At 42.6% G+C, this 14,550-nt stretch overlaps 1 protein-coding gene across 1 annotated transcript in view; it reads right to left on the reverse strand.

Annotated features, from left to right (window-relative positions):
* Positions 1-14,550, reverse strand: part of BMPR1A (bone morphogenetic protein receptor type 1A) — a 189,149-nt gene that overhangs the window by 116,732 nt on the left and 57,867 nt on the right. The window contains exon 2 of the mRNA XM_075072542.1: positions 9,638-9,757. The gene's annotated coding sequence lies outside the window, so the exon portion shown is untranslated. The remainder of the gene's footprint in view (positions 1-9,637; positions 9,758-14,550) is intronic.

A 14,550-nucleotide genomic window follows, 5' to 3' on the forward strand; every position in this document is an offset into this window, starting at 1 on the left:
GATGTTGTGTGGTGTGAGAAGAGGAGAAGAGAGAGAGAGTGGTGTGTGTGAATGAGACAGTGTGGTGGAGTGTGAAGTGTGTGAGATAGGAGAACATGTGAGTGTGAGTGTGTGGTGCTGTGTGAGAAGAGAGAGACAGTGTGAGTGTGAGGTTGTGTGTGTGAGAGAGTGTGTGTGTGATGTGTGTGTGAGAGAGAGAGAGTGTGTGAGTGTGGTGTGTGAGAGAGAGAGAGAGTGGTGTGTGTGAGAGAGAGAGAGACGACGTGTGATGTGATGGGTGTGAAGGAGAGTGTTGTGTGGTAAGAGAGAGAGTGTGTGTGTGAGAACTGTGTGTGTGTGTGTGTGGTTTAAGAGAGAGAGACTGTGTGTGTGTTGGTGTGAGGACTTGTGTGTGGGGGGAGAGAGAAGAGACGGTGTGTTGTGTGTGGTGTGTGAAGAGAGAAGAAACTTGTGTGTGGAAGAAGGAGAGGGAATGTGTGTGTAGAAGAGACTAAAGTGGGCTGTGTGTGTGTGTGTGTGTGTAGAGAGAGACTGTGTTTTGTGTTGTGTGTGAAGAGGAGAGAACCCGTTGTTGGTGTTGTGTGAGAGAGAGAGAGAGAGAGACAGTGTGTGTGTGTGAGAGAGAGAGAGAGACAGTGTGTGTGTGTGTGTGTGTGTGAGAGAGAGAGAGAGAGACAGTGTGTGTGTGTGTGTGTGTGAGAGAGAGAGAGAGAGACAGTGTGTGTGTGTGTGAGAGAGAGAGAGAGACAAAAAGAGACTCTGTGTGTGTGTGTGTGTGACAGAGAGAGAGAGAGAGACAAAAAGAGACTGTGTGTATGTGTGTGTGTGTGAGAGAGAGAGAGACAGAGCATGTGTGTAAGAGAGAGACAGCCTCTGTGTGACAGGGTGTGGGTGAGAGAGAGAGAGTGTGTGTACGCGCGCGCGTATGCGAGAGAGAGACAGACAGTGTGTGCGCTGGTTGCTGGGGAAGCTTCTGGAAGGTCTGTGCGTTGTCTCTTTACAGCACTCACTGAAAGCTCTTCTCCTAAACCATGTTCTCCCTCCCTTGCTCTGCAGAGATGGGGTACAAGGTGGGGGGGGGGAAGGCGGGGAGAGAGAGACAGAGACTTTGTGAGCTGACTGCTGGGGAAGTCTTAGAGACCATGTGCTGTCTCTTTAAGACACTCACTCCGAAGACTGGTTCAGACCTCAGACCACAGCAGCGCTCTCCTGCTTGAGTCCTGAACCCCGTCCCCTCACCCCTGCTCTGTGGAGATGGGGTGCAGGGGAAGGGGGACACCCTGAAATCAGCACCTCCCTGCCCCCTCCCCCCTACTCTGCACAGCCAGCAGGAGGGTCCCAGGAGCAGCTGCAGGAGCAACATGGCTGCAAAGTGGGGGAGAGGGAGGGGCACCTGAACACATGCTGCCGGATGTGCACGGCTCTGCTAATCAAGTACACAGCCCTTGAATCACTCCTGGGTGGCCACCAAACCGCACAGTTCAGAGGGATCACAGGTGCTGGGCGGTACAAAATGAACATTTCTGGGGGAAAGTCTGGGACTAGGAGTTTGCTGGTGTTGCATTGCAACGTAATTCATGACTGGGGGCTATAGCACTCATACAATATAACTCAGCGTACCTTACATGCTGAAGGCTGTACGAGAGCAGATCAGGATTGGGTGCTCTCACGGCAAAGCAGTGTAAAAGACAACCCAGGTTGGCGAACTGAAGAGACATATCTGTCCATCAGTCCAGTCTGTACCCCAGGTAACGTCACAGTCATCTCTTCATTTATTTTTTTTTTATACTGTCTCCCACTAACACAGTTAGGAACACCAGGCAAGATTCAGCACAGAGTATTTATTAGCACCGACTTCATCACCTAACTTTGACCGGGAAGTGATGCAGATCTTCAATACAATTATGTTGAGCCTGAGGAACCCATTTTTCGTGAAAGAATCAAAGAGCTTTTTGATATCAACCGTACTGGGTATTAAGCAACAGATTTGATCAAGTGACTCCAGATGTTTCTTCCACTAAAAACAGTTTGAGGGAACAAATGAAAGAACAAAATAATCCTTGGGAACAATCCTCTTTTATACTCCGATTCCAGCATGAATAAGGGTGCATGGTGTAGCCCCCGAAAGCATTGCTATTTAAAAAACTGTGAACTCACGGATATGTCCCAAGAAAATGGAATCATACAGACAAATCTCATGACACGTTAAAGTTCATTTCCCATATTATACAACAATATTAACGTCTTTCTTTCCCTAGCTCTCTCCTTTTTCTTCAAGTTCTCTACTTGCTACTTTAGATTGTAAATCCTTTGGCTAAAGGCCACATCTGAACCATACTGCCGAGTTATGGCACTAAATATTTATTAGTAATGTTAATTGCTCCTGCACAAATCTGGAAACCTATGAGTATTTTCCCTTCAGTTCTTAAAAGGTACAATATTGAATAGGTGGATGTTATAGTGAAACAGAGAATGCTCCGTTCTTCACTTTAAAATACAGCTGTAAGAACATTTTCAAGGTAGAGGCAAATCAACATCAAAAATCTCCACTCTAATAACTTCGCTTTGGCTCTGAAAGGAAACAAACTGAATGGAGTGTGGGCAGAGTATTCTCCAAAATCCATGTGGCACAGACTGATTCATCACTCAACGAAGAGTAGTGACAACAGTTCAATAGATCTCTCTCTAGTCTGAAGAGAACAAATATCACTTTTCTGCAGCTTCTCATCTGGAGACTTTGACTGGAAATTTTCCATTAGCCGTGTCCACTTGGCCTGTGCACAAACTTTACACAACCTCGCGCCCCACCAAAAGGGTACACAGAACTGCACAGGCAAGCCACTCTCAGGTTCTTCTTTATCTGATTGTCCAACAATGAACAGTCCAAAGCAGAGGGGAAGGAGAGAGGGTCCTGGAGCACCCATAGGAAGACATCTCAAAGAACCACAGTTACTGCACAAGGTGAGTAACCTCTTCTTCGAATAGTGTCCATATGGATGTTTCACATCAGGTGATGCCCAAGCAGGAAGGAGGGAGCTTCAGAACTGAGTCTAGGGGTTTGTCCACACTACAGAATTAGGTCGATGTAAGTCATCTTACGCTAACCTAACCATGTCTGTGTCTACACGACAGCCTTGCTCCCACCGATCTAAGTGCCCCACGACACTGACAGAATAACTTCATCTCCACGAGAGTTGTAGCGCTTATATCGGTGTAGCTAGGGCAATGCAGTATCCATGCACACCCTGCATTATACTTATATCAGCTGTTGGCTGTCATTCTTGTCAATTTCACACCTCCTCTCTGCAGCACAGGGTTCAGGGCTGCAGCTGTGAAATTGAAAAGGGTGATAGGCTCCCTACTACGAAACTGAGCCCAGAACCAGACTCACAGCTCGAGTCCCTGTCCCCCACCCTGGGGTGACAGCCCGGGCTCAATTTCACAGCATGGAGCCTACCAGCCTTTCTTGTCAATTTGACAACTTCAGCTGAGAGCCCTGGTGCTGCTCTGAGTCTGAGGCAGTTGTGAAATTGACAAGAAAAGCTGGTAGGCTCTGTCTGTCAACCCCACACTGGACTCTCAGTGCAGGCTGTCACCTCATGAGGGATAGGGGACTCCAGTTTTAAGCTCAGCTGCCGCCCTGGCTCTCAGCTCCCTGCAGAGCTAACCAGCTAGAGCCCGGCTGCCACAAAGTCTCTCAGTTCCCTACTAGAGCCCAGCTGTTGGTCCCTGCAGGGAGCTGATAGCCTGGGCTCTCGGCCCCCACAAGACTGCCCCTCTTAAGTTGGTGCAAGCACTTCTGGTAAGAATGTACACCACCGATAGAAGGAGGGTAGTGTGGACATGAAAAACTACAGTAATTACTGCAGTGGCTGTAAACTGACGTAACATAGGTCGACTTAATTGTATAGTGTAGATAAGCCTTAAGACTGAAGACAGTATAGCAGTACCAAACACTGCCTCAAATTTGACAGCATGGAACAAAGCATAGTGTTTAGAAAAAGTAGGCACTAATGCTACAGTAGCAGCTCTGTATATCTCAGACACTGGAATGTTCTTGACGAAAGCTGTGGAAGTTGCATGAGAGTAAGTCTTGCTGTTGTGAAAAAACTGAATTTAATATAACCTTGAATTGACATAACCCAGAATTGACATAACCTGCAGCCATCTTGTGTACTTTGCCACCTTAAGCTGGAAGCGAGGACACCATGCAGCGAGAAAGAATTTGGCCTTGCTTAGGCAGACAAAAAAGGCTGCTCAGCTGCAGTGTTACTAACAAGAATAGGTGACCTTGAGTGTGGGTATCTGTAATTATAAGTTCTTGCTGGAGCACTAAGTAGAAATTATGAGTTCTTTGAAGTTGTTAGGGAAATTGTTAACTCAAAATAACTTCTAATAGGCTACGTGCTTTGTTTGGAGAAATCTATTAAGAGTTTAGTGAGAGTGTATACTTTGGAAATGTTTGGATTTTCCATGAGCAAGATGACACTGACAATCCCCCTCAGCAGCCAGGAGGAAGGCTGGCCACCGGAAACCTGCTGCTGACACCAACTTAGACTTTGGATAACTATATTCTGGGATGCTCTAGCTATTGTTATTTTAGATGTGTGCTTTGTACTCAATAAAAACAAGGATTTTTGGATGGAAGCACTTGTGTGTGCCAATCATTTATCAGACAGAGGTGCTATGTTCCCCACTGATTTATTTCCTGACGTGGCTTGGAACACAGAGATTAGTTACCACAGTTTTTGGCTTAGATAACCCTGGGTAACATTGCTGCCAAAAAGATCTAACCTCTTTCTGGTCCTTACCATAAGGAGGCAAACCTAGAGTAATGCTGCTTACCCCTCTCATTTACAGCATCCACTACCAGGGAACTGAGGAGAAACAAAAATTCTGAGTCCCTGGGAGGAACATATTTCTTATCCACCCATTTTCAAGATGGTGGCAGGAGTTTGCCACACCATCTTGGCTGGATTGAGGAGCACGTTATTAAAGTGTTTTGCAACCCAGAGTTGCTGTCTGCAGAATATAGAGGAGCTTGTGTTGTGAGTCTTTTACTTCCTCAAGAGGTATCTGAAGGGCATCAGTCACCCTTTTCACAAAGTCCTGGAATTGGTGAAAATCAGTGGTCATCAATGATGGTGGAGGCATGACAGTCTGGTCCTGGGACAAGGATGAAATAGGTTTTTGAGGGGTGGCCCCCTTATCCACCCTAGTTTCCTGTTTTTCAAAGGTCTCCTTGTGTTGGGAGTTTGGCAGAGGAGACCATGTATCCCTAGCTGCTTGTTGTAATGGAGCTGGAAGTCTGGTAAACGGCAACCAATATGTCGACCAAGGATCCCAGCATGGTGATTGGGGGGCCCACACATGAGAGGGGATGGCACCTTGGACTAATCCCATCATCTCTGTTCATGGACAAGCATCCTTGTTAAAGTATGGGTTCCTGTACAGATGTGGTGGGGAACTGTGCACTGATAAAAAGGAGACTTATTAAATGTCTCCTTCATCCTCCTCAATGTCCTCCAAAGGGGGAGGGCCATAGAAAAAGGCAGAGAATCTTGTAGTACTGGGAAGCAATGGTAATCTAGAGACCAGAGTCTCAGTACCAAGAGCCATTCGGTACTCATATGTAGTGTCCATGATCTCCTTTATGAACCCTTTTAGTCTTTGGTGGTCTGTAAATGAGCATGAAATTTATGTTAGCTTTGGCTCTGGTTTCAATTGCAAGAGGAATAAATTCAAGTGACCTTGTATTACCCAAGATAGCATTTTGGTTTTAAAATTAGAGGAAAAAGTTTAAGATCTGTGGTGAGCTCAATACCATGATGAGGGTCGGCTAACATTTGGATCATGTCATCACCCAGACAGGTTTGGTGATGCTGGCTATACCAGGAACTTCCTTCGTGATAAATACTGTTTGCTAGTTGTTGACCACTCATCTTGCATTATTCAGCATGAGCTTCAGTTCTTGTGGCTTTGTTGCATCCATTTCTTACTTGTTAAAAGGTCCTGATGCTGAGCAGTGAATCAGCAGACGGTATCTTGTATCAGGCTTTCCAGGTCTGTGCTAACTGTCCCTTCTGTGATTCCTTTCAATCTGAACTATGTGACAAAACAGGTTATGAAGTGTACTTCGCTGGATGGGAGGTGGGTTGTACCAGTTGCCAGCGCGTGACAAGTCTGTTTGACCCAATCTGGTACTGGTCTCAGTGTTGGTAATAGAAGCAGATGCTGCACTAAGTAGTAGAGGGAGTGTTGTTAGAAAGGAGACATACAAACAATATGCCAGGTGGGTTTGTGAGAGGAATGTGACATCAGAAATATTCTTTCTCCCTTTGCTCCTGGGGGAATTTTGCACCATTGCATGTGCGCCGAATTCATGTCCCCTGCAGATTTCTTTGCTTCCCTGCAGAAAAATGACTTTCTGACAGGGAAGCAAAGGGAAGCTGCAAGAGCAGTCATGGACTGCTCCCTAGCAGCGCAAGTACATCATTTCAGGCACCCAGAGCAAGTGACAGACAGGTAAATCACCACGGGGCAGGAGACACCCCATCCAGGTGCTCCTACTCTGAGCTGGGATCAGCTGCTAGTCCCAGCGGGGCTGGAAGCAGGAGAGGACGGGACTTCCTCTTCCCCTGCAAAGAATGGCTGGGGCTGTGTCAGACCTACCCCCAGAAACCTCTCCCAGCTGCAGGAAGGTCAGCATCCTCTCCCACTTCCTGCCCCCATCGCTCCTCAGCTCTGGGAGGAAGGGTCACTGTAAAGGGAGCTGCTCACCCATCCACTCAACCACTGCGCATCTGGACCTTCCTTACCTAGACACCTCTGCCAAGCTTCACCTGGTATATCCAGAACCCCCCTAGCCCTCCATACCCAAACCCCACCCCATTGAACCTCAACCACTGTATCTGGAGATGCCTTGCACCCAGATCCCCTGCCTCTGGACTCCCACCCCTTCACCCCCACTGAGCTCCTTGCACTCAAACCCTCACCCTGATGCACAACCCTCTGCATCACCCTGAGTCCCCACATCCAGACCCCCAACTAGCTGCACCTAGACCCCCACCCCACCAAGCCCCACTACCCCAGCACCTAGACACCCCTCCCAAGACTCCCACACCCAGACCCCTCTGCTGAGCCCTAACCAACTTCACCTGGAAACCCCTGCAGAGTCCCATTGCCCCTACATCTGGACACTGCCCCCTCACAAGCCTCTATGCATGCAGATCCTCCCACATCTAGACCCCACCTCCGCACGCAGACTATCCCACACAGAATCACCACACACCTGGATCCTTCCCCACACTGAGCCCTTCACACTTGGATCCTGCCTAGATGAGCCTGCCTGCCCACACCTGGGGCACCTGGTACAGAGGGGCAGGGCAGGCCCAGGCCTTGTGGTGTATCAGAGTCAGGTGCAGCCTCAGCACTGAGTCTGTGTCCCAGGGGTGGAGGATGGGGAGGCTGAAGGGTGATCTCTCACCTTTGTACAGCCAGTGGCTTGTGCTCCTGACTGCCATGCTGGAGCCTCTGCATTTATTTATTGATAAATAAAACAATGAATTTTGCAAAATTTTAAAATACTGTGCACAGAATTTTAAATTTATTGGTGCAGAAATTTAAAATTTTTTGGCACAGAATGCCCTCAGGAGTATCTCTTTGAGGGAAGTGAAGAAGTCTGATGTCATAAATCTCCGAAGGGAGTCCTGATCATTGTTGTTCCTGTTGGGATGTGAAGAAAGAAAGGGCCAAGGTGCCATGACAGTACCTTCTAGAAGTTCAGGCACTGCCTCAGCTCCTGCTACCACTGTCTTAGTAAGCAACAGTGAAGCTACTAAAAACCAATAGAGGCGTGAAGTAGGGTCAATACTTTTTTTTTTTTTTTTTAAGGTTTCAGGATAGAGTCCTGAAACATGCCAGGATGTTAGGCTATTTTCTCCTGATCTATTGCTCAAAATCAAAAAAGGGAGAAATCACTTAAAATGATACTTTCTAAGAAGAATTGTATTAGATTCCCATTCTTGGCTATATTTCTAAGTTATATAAAAGAACTGAATTATTTGAGGTCTCAACTTCCTAGCCAAAGACTTTATCTCAAAGATTTTTGTCCATGAGGCAGTGGTAAATTGCCCACTCTGAGCCTCATTGTCAGGCATCAATAGAGCCACCGGAGGAACAGCTGCCAGCGTTATAAAATGCCCCCATAAAGGCAGCATAAGTTGTCTCAGTGAGAAAAACTAACGGGCAGGAAATACTAAATATAGAACTATGCTTTTCATATGTATTTCTTCTTACCTCAGCTCTGTAACATGGACAAATTTATCCTTTCAACAAAAGAAACTACTCACGTCAGCTTTTTTTTTTAAAAAAAATTGGAGCAGGGACAAACAAAATATCATTCGTTTATATCATCAATAGCGGTAAACATGAGCAAGAACATTTTGCACCAAGACTAATAAACTTTCATAATTACGATGGTTTATAATGTAGTGATTATGGTATATATGGATCTATCACAGCCATTCAGGTTTTAGGTGATAATTTCAGATGAAGTTCCATGAAAAGAAATACAAATAATGTTCTAATTAATTCTACTCATTCAGAAAGAAGGTCTACTCAACACTCTGATCAGTTCAATGAAAACATCTACTCAATGACCGGCAGTGGTAAAAAAAACAAACAGAAAGTTAGACTGTATTAAGAAAGAAACTTAAAATGTTACAATGCCACTAAACAAATTCTTAGTCCTCCCTTACTTTGAATCAAAATTGAGTCAGCACTGGTCATGCCATCTCACAGATTACATAACAGAAACAGAAAAATGGCTATACAGAGCAACAGAAATGACTGCAGGCTTGTAAAGAGTTCCATACAGTGAGAAAATAAGAAAATTAGGACTAGGTAGTTTATTGAGGAGATGCATACGAAGTGAAAGGATAGAGGTATGTAAAGTAATAGAACAGAGCAGGTCATCTGGGTACTTCCGCTTAACACCTCAACATACAATTTAAAAAAAACAATGAAATTAAAAAGCAGCATATCTAAAACTGAGTAAAGAAAAAAAACTATTTACAGCATGCATAATTAACCTGTGGAACTCAATGACTCAATGGCCAAAAACTTAGTAGGATTAAAAAAAAATTAGATGTGGCTAGTAAGAATAACTACAGTAACATCAGCTAGGAGAAACATTTATAAGTCTTATAAATTTTCATGCAAATCAATTATTACATCAGGGTATAGGAAGAAACTTGCCCCACAGACATGGTATCCAACAGTGTTATAGATGCTATGGACCTTCTACTGAGGCATCTGGTACTGATCACCATCAGAGATATCACACCAGACTAGACGGACTTTTAGTCTGATGTGATAATGCAATTTTTGTTTTCCAAGGAAGGAAAACTGTGTAAGTGGGTTAATATTTTTTAATTTGGTTAATTTTTCAGAGTTGGAACAGAGGCACAGAAGGAAAGCGGATATAGTACTCCATATCCAATATTACACTTAATGGGGAATATGGTTTGTCTGAAAATGTTTATGTTCCTTAAAATAAATAAATAAATAAGGTTTAACAATACACTTATTACTCTTATAACTTAGGTGGGTTAGGGATTTTTTGGATTCACCTTACCTCAGTTGGGGAGTTGGATGAAACTATATTTTATGTAAAATCTTCTTCAGACTGTCTTCATCTATATTTCCACTTCATCAATTCCAATATGATATTATAGCAATGCATATTTCTGTTAATCTGTAAGACAGGAAGAGGATTTGCCTTTGAGTCTGGAGCAATACTTTGTTAGTAACAGAGAAATTACTGCAATGGTTTACAATACGTAACATGAACTGATTACTGCAGATATATCTACAATTATGGAGCTTAACTGCAGTCTACTACTTGTTGCTGTCTATTGCTTTCCAGAGAAAACCTCTAGAGCTGCCATATTTCTAATAGATTCTTTTAAAGCCTTAACATACTAGTAAAATAACACGTTAAGGATATCCCAAAAGCATTTGGAATTTATTTGTATTCTATTCAAATTACAGACTTACAAAGAAAAATATTAACGACTTAACTGATTCATAATCATTTTTTCCTCCACTTTAAGGAATCAGACTGTCTTAAGGCTATATATTTATATATACATATAAGTCTCTCTTTTTAAATATATATATATATATATATATATAAAAGAGAGAGAGAGAGAGACAGACAGACACTTTTTTTTTTTTTTTTAACTTGAGGGCAATTATTCTTTCTCTGAGCTTTCAATGTGCCATTACAGACTAATTTTAAGGTGTTTTCCTTCAGAAAACCAGACTCTGAAAAACAACTAACAGGTTTATTGGAGATAAGCACTGACACGACTGCTTCCAAGATGGAAAAGCAAGTAGAGGAGCTGACAGAGTGCATATGTAAAGCCCTGTGCAGATATAAAATTTGTATCTGCATCCAGTCCATGAACCATAAACATGGTCTGTGGCTATTCAGACCATGATGGTATGATGCGGCTATGCGCAGATTTGCAGGGCTCTATGCGTAAGAGCTGGAAGAAGTTTACTGGCACCTGTCTGGGGGCTTCTCTACATAGCAAGTTACCATGCTGCAAGCCAGGATGTGAATCTACAGCACCAGCTTCCTGAGCAGCAGTCTTGCATGGATGCTACTATAGCGCAGAGATGGCCCCAGAGTATGGCTTAGGCCAGGTCTACACTGCGACTTTAAATCGGTTTAATGGCCAATATACCGATTTAACGCTGTACCCGTTCACACGACGTCATCATTAATATCGAGTTAAACGGCTCCTTAAATCGATTTCGGAACTCCTCCCAGACGAGAGAGAGTAGCGCTAAATTCGAAAGTGATAACTCGGATTTTAGGGTTCGTGTGGACGGAAATCGACATTATTGGCCTCCTAGAGGTATCCCACAGTGCACCACTGACCGCTCTGGTCCGCAATCCGAACTCGGATGCGGAGTGCCGGTAAACAGGAAAAGCCCCGAGACCTTTAGAATGACATTTCCTGCTTTCACGTGTCCAGCTCTGATCAGCACGGGTGGCGATGCAGTTCAAATGCAAAAGTAGCTCCTGCATTGAACCTTACGGGAGATACTAGATCTGATCGCTGTATGGTGAGACAAATCTGTTTTATCAGAGCTCCGTTAAAGAACAGGAAATGCCAAAGCGTTTGAAAAATAAACTCCAGGATACACAGCGGTGCGTGACAACCGTAACGGGAAGCCAGAGACTCAAACGGATGCTCATGGAGGGAGGGAGGGGGTAATGAGGACTACAGCTACCAGTCTCCACAGCAGTCTCTGAAAACTATTTGCATTCTTGGCTGAGCGCCCAATGTCTGTAGCTTAATACACGGTGTCTTGCGTGGTTCACGGAACAGCACCGCTCCTGAAATCGATGGTAGCTTTGGACCATGGACGCAAACAATCGATTTCGTGATCCCACTGTGGACGCGCTAAACCGATTTTATTAGATCTGTTTTGTAATATCGGTTTAAGCTAATTCGAAATAATCGTGCAGTGTAGACGTACCCTTAGTGTACTGCTATGTAGCATGCTGAGCTGCGCTCCAGAACTCTCACTGCGCTGTAGCAGTGTCCATATGAGACATTACTCCATAGCAAGCTGATTCACTGTAGATTAACACAAGAGGTTGTCGAGCAGTAATTTTCTGTGTAAATAAGCTCCACCAGTTAGAGGAGACCAAGGGAACCCATCATTTTAGCTAGATAAATGTATCAAGAGGGTTCACTCACAAAAATATATTGGATTCAAATAAGTAAATATTCAGTTTCATCAACTGGGCAGGGATTCAGGAAATAATCCTTATTCAAGAAACATTCAAGCACATGCCAACTTCAACCATGTGCTCAAATGCTGTCCTCAGTAGCAGTGTCGCCAACTCTGGCAATTTTAAATGTCTAGCCCTCATGGTTACAGAGAAAGGCTTGAAAACATGACACGAGTGTCTTCTAAAGGATCAAATAACAGAAGGCAAATAAAAAGATCCTCAAATTTATCATTTTTAGAGAGATGATACTTAAGCCAATCTCATGATTTTTTGGAGCCTGATTCATTTTTGAATTGTTGAGCTCTGCAATACCGGAATAGGGATGTATCAAAGCACATGGCTTCATCAGAAAGGCAAAGCTTCTTTTGTCTGGTTTTCTTCCCTCGTTCTCCCCTACCATCACAATGACCTCTCAGATTACAAGAAGGTCAAAAAACTCCATCCCCACATCCATTTATAAGCATTGTTTTTATCAGGGTGATGTTTACTAGTCTTGGCAATAAACAATAAATTTGTGTATAATGGGCAACCTGAAACTGTATTGAATATCAGATAGCATGAGTTCATAAAAACAACCGTCTCTGTTGAGCAGACGAGCAGACACTGGACTCTGTTAAATCTTCCATGGTTGATGGGAAGAAAAACTGACCCTTGCTCTGCATTTAGCAAACCTTGGTTTTCTTCACAAGTTTATAAAACCTACAAAGTGAACTCAAGTTTCTTTTCCCTCTTTCTGAAACATCTTCAATAGCTATACTGCTGTAGTACTCCAGAGCATGCTACTGTAAAAAGAAAGGAGATACAGTAGAATAGCAAGGAAATCACAGTAACAGCCATAAATCTTAGATGTCACGCCCCATTTATCCAATACTCTAGTTCATGCTATAGCTTTAAAAAGATCACTGTTAAAGGGGAAAAAATAACAGTGATTTTGAACAAAGTTAGTGCTATATCTGAGTACTCTTGGTAATATTCCCAACCTCTTTAAGCAGCTATCATCATTAATTCTTGTAAAATTCTTTACTCACATTTCCTGGACCATATGCCCAACAATCCCCTAACAACCATATAGCAACCTTGCAGTTCACCCAAATGAATCTTCAACTCAATTAAAACCAAATTTTTCTTCTGCCTTAGACAACTCTCCCTCTTCCCATTACTGACCAAACTACAAGGCCCGTTCCAAAATCCCACTTTTTAGCCAACCTTCTGCAAAACCTCTTAGCTCACTGGAGAATGACCCAGCACTTAAGCTTAATTGTTTATTCCCGTGAGTATTCTGCCTGTATTACACACCAGCTTTTATCTGCTTCCTTCCCCAATCAGCTTCAAAGAAGTGCCACTGAGTGACTTATATTTAACTTCAGCTTTAAAAATAATTTGAATTGATATGAATATGAGTTTATTTCCATTTTAAGTATGAATACTAAAATTCTAATAATTAATAATGGATTCGTTTTTTTTCCTGAGGTGCTGTAAGACTACCAATAGTGTGCTCAGATAACACAAATAGAGCATGGATAAGCATGAATTTTATGCGGGTAATCATTTGCAGGCAAGAGAAAGCTTCTCTGTTTGTTGTCAATTTTGTGTTTTAACTGCTGTTTTATGTTGCCTCTACATTTGCCTGGAGATTGTGGTAAACTGGGGGGAAAGAAAACCCCAGAAACTAAAGACCTCATTGGTACTGCAACACAAAAGGGACCAAACTTAAATGTCACATATCAAATTGATAAAGGTAGGGAAATTTGGGTGAAATTTTGGACATATTAAGAATTTGGCATCTTCATTTTAAATGCAAAACAATAACTATCAAAATAAAAATAAAGTTATTTTCATACTTCCATTCTCCTCCACTTTGTAATCATAAATTCACCCATCAAGGCAGTTATTCATTACAAAGTGAAGGTATAAAGAAGTCAATGTACAGAATCTGGAAAAACAACTTAAATACCAAAACAAAAAAAAATGAGGGAGGAGGATGTGAATTAAAAACTAAATTAGTTGAAATCAAATAAAATATCTTAACAAGACTATAAATCAAAAGGATTTACTCAAAGAGCTGACTTCATTCAGCAACTGGATAATTCAGTGAACCTTCAACAAAATCTAATGAAATCAAAGTGCATTATTAGGCATAACAAATTAAGAACAGAATGAGGTCAAAGTTCACATTAACTGAGCCGTTACATTACAAAACACTACATGGGAAAAGCAAAAGAAATACCATAAAGCTGCTGTAAGCCTAATATCACAAAACTGGCTTTTTCCATACAATTACCATGTGACTTTTTTGGCAAAACTATTTAAACAACCTCAAATTTCATCTAAACAAGGTTTTATTCAACGTCAGATAAGGTTGCCAGCAGCATTACAAAGTCCAAATTTACTTGTTTGCTCAGAATTGGATTCAGGATTGGGTGAAGATGGCAAACTAGACTCTGCATCATTACTAAATGGTAAACAGCTGGAAATCAAATAATAAACCATAAGTTAACTGTTGCATTGCAAAATAACTAGTCAAATTACTTCTCACAAGCTACATAAGTAAATTCCTAGATAAAAATCTGAATTAAACAGGAGTTAAAATGGAGTATATATCAGTAATATATGGATAAAAATTCAGTAATGTGTTAGTTATCCCAAAGACATGCATTACTAGCCAAGGAAATTCAGTTACGTTCAAAAACTTAAGAAATCAAAACACATTAAGGTATGGAAATGTACAGTTTTGG

This window comes from Chelonoidis abingdonii, chromosome 15, assembly GCF_003597395.2.
Source record: "Chelonoidis abingdonii isolate Lonesome George chromosome 15, CheloAbing_2.0, whole genome shotgun sequence".
Classification (NCBI taxonomy): domain Eukaryota; kingdom Metazoa; phylum Chordata; order Testudines; family Testudinidae; genus Chelonoidis; species Chelonoidis abingdonii.